The sequence below is a fragment of the Myotis davidii genome, unplaced genomic scaffold (assembly GCF_000327345.1).
Source record: "Myotis davidii unplaced genomic scaffold, ASM32734v1 scaffold355, whole genome shotgun sequence".
NCBI lineage: Eukaryota > Metazoa > Chordata > Mammalia > Chiroptera > Vespertilionidae > Myotis > Myotis davidii.
In genome coordinates, this window is record NW_006286818.1 from 1,345,299 (window position 1) to 1,348,169 (window position 2,871).

A 2,871-nucleotide genomic window follows, 5' to 3' on the forward strand; every position below is an offset into this window, starting at 1 on the left:
CCGGGGGAGGCGGCCCCGGAGTCCCCCGCCCTGGAGGGAGGTGGGAGAGCCGGGCAGCGGGCTCTGTGCGGTGGATGCCAGGCCCTGGGCAGCGTCGAGGAGGAGCGAGTGTTCCGAGCTGGCACGGCCCTGCTCAGAAGCTGTTATATAATCATCACCATCCATCGCTGGCGTGCGCGGGGCCCAGGACGCCCCAAGGTCCTCCTCCAGGCCCGGAAAATTGTCTGCATCCCGATGGGGCGATGGGTGCATCCCCGAGCGAAGCGAAGTGGGGGCTGAGGGGCAAGTGCCGGGCCCCAGGCATTCCGCTGACGGCCCCGCAAACCCTGCCCCCGAACTCTGACTGACAGTGCCCCGAGCCAATGATGCAACTCACGGCCGGGCGCACAGTTAACTCTTTCTTGGGCCTTAGTTCCGTTAAGGAATAGAGGCGCTTCCTACGAACCGAATCCCTTCCAGCCCCGAGTCCCACCCCTTCGCGAGGCCAGTGGGGCCCGGCTGGAAGGTCCTTGCTCCAGGCCCCCGCAGGAAGTCAGCCCAGGTCGTCAGCAGCCCCAGCGCCGCCCCTCCCTCTCCCAGCCCCAAAGTAAACCGTCTGACATGTGGTTGCATGTGCACACCCTGGGATTCCAGAGACAGGCCTCGGGGCGCTGGCACCCCACCCCGCACCCCCGCAAACAGGCGTCCGCACACACTAACACCACCCGCACGGCACTTCCACCACCACCTCGGGCGCTGACACACCTGTGACTCAGATGCCCAGGAACGCGGTGGTTCCCGAGCCGGCCGGTAGGGGGAGCCGCGGGATTCCATCCGTGGGCCGCGGCCTCTCCCACCTCTCCTCCCGCGCCCCAGGGTCCCACCCAGAACTTGTGGCTGCCCCAAGCTCGGCTCCACACCCCGGCCTAGTGCCCACGCGGGGGAGTGAGTCACAGCCCCCGCCTGGGGAGCGCTCTACGCGGCTGCCCCACAGGAAACGCCGAATCCACCTGAACTGACAGTGGACCACATTTCACATTCCCCTTGCAACCCAGCTATTACCCCACTGACATTGTGCTGTGAGCCTACTAGGAACTGGGCCTTGTGCCCTCGGATCAGGACAAGCCATGTAGCTTGTCATGTATGTAACAGGAGACTGATCCGCATACATGGGGTGCCAGCCGTTGGCAAACTATGGGCCGCGGGCCGAATCCGGCCCGTTTGAAATGAATAAAACTAAAAAAAAAAAAAAAAAAAGACCGTACCCTTTTATGTAATGATGTTTACTTTGAATTTATATTAGTTCACACAAACACTCCATCCATGCTTTTGTTCCGGCCTCCGGTCCAGTTTAAGAACCCGTTGTGGCCCTCGAGTCAAAAAGTTTGCCCAGCCCTGGGTGAACCCTTCCTTCTGACAAGCATCCTGTTTGAGAAATGCCCGTCTTGCTTTGTTGCTCATATTTTTTTATTTTAATATTTTTATTGATTTCAGAGAGGGAGAGGGAGAGAGAGAGACATCAAGGATGAGAGAGAACCATGGATCAGCTGCCTCCTGCACACCTCACACTGGGGATTGAGCCTGCAGTCTGGGCATGTGCCCTGACTGGGAATCAAACCCTGACCTTCTGGTTCATAGGTGGATGCTCAACCACTGAGCAACACTGGCTGAATTGTAGCTCATATTATACCCACAGGACCCTGGAGACGTGAGAGGAAATTAAACCCTAATTACATGGGTCAGGTATGACCCTAGGTCCTAGGCCAGTGATGGCGAACCTTTTGAGCTCCGCGTGTCAGCATTTTGAAAAACCCTAACTTAACTCTGGTGCCGTGTCACATATAGAAATTTTTTGATATTTGCAATCATAGTAAACCAAAGACTTATATTTTTGATATTTATTTTATATATTTAAATGCCATTTAACAAAGAAAAAAACCAAAACAATGAGTTTGCCTGTCACCTCTGACACGCGTGTCACAGGTTCGCCGTCACCGGGCTAGGCCCTGGGAGTCTTTCACACCAGAGCTCAGTGTCCCTGGGCTTCAGTGTGCTTTTCCTCTCAGTGGGAATAATACCAGCTCGCAGCGTGTGGCGAGTCAATCCCCACCCAGCTGGGTGCTGCGCAGCAGTTAGGAGGCACTGGGATGTTCTGTGGACTGGCCCAGCTGCTGGCACCACTCACCCATCCAGTGAATTAATGGAAGCCCTACTATGAGCCCAGCACTGAGTGTCGTGGGGAATGTAGAAGCGTAGGAGGCATGGTTTGGGCCCCAAGAATCTTTTGGAGCAACCGGGTACATACAGGACAGACAGACAGCCCTCTTCCCTGTTGGTGTTAATCCGGGGGTGAGGGCAGTGGGGCCGGAAAGCCCTGGGAGACCGAGGCCCACATCTAGCCCTGGGCCTTCCATCTTCCAGCTGTGAAGCCGGCGGCTTGCGTTTCCTCCCCAGTCTAATGGGGCCGGAACGTCTTTCTCACGGTTTGTGGGAAACACTGAAGTAACATGTGAAATAAAAAGTACAACTTCATTTTCATTGCATCTGCTCTCAGATAGGGGAGTGTGTGTGTCACTCTGATGTGTGGAGAGAGTTCTTGGGAGAAGACCAAGGTTTCACTTCCACAAGCATTTTCTCAGCACCCACTCTGCCTGAGAATTGAGAAGAAAACACCCAGTCCATGTCCTCAAGAACGGCCTGGTCTCCAGGAGAGAGGACCAGAGGAGATGCCCAGTGCGGTGAAGGTGGGTGGTACAGCCAGCGGCCCGGGAGTGCGTGTGGGGTTGAGGGGGTGCAGGCATCCTGCTGCTTCCCATCCGTGTGGGTAGGAGGCGAGGGCAGTGCTGTCCAGCTCTCCCCCGCGTGGGAGGTTGCTGGCGGGGAGGGGAGGGG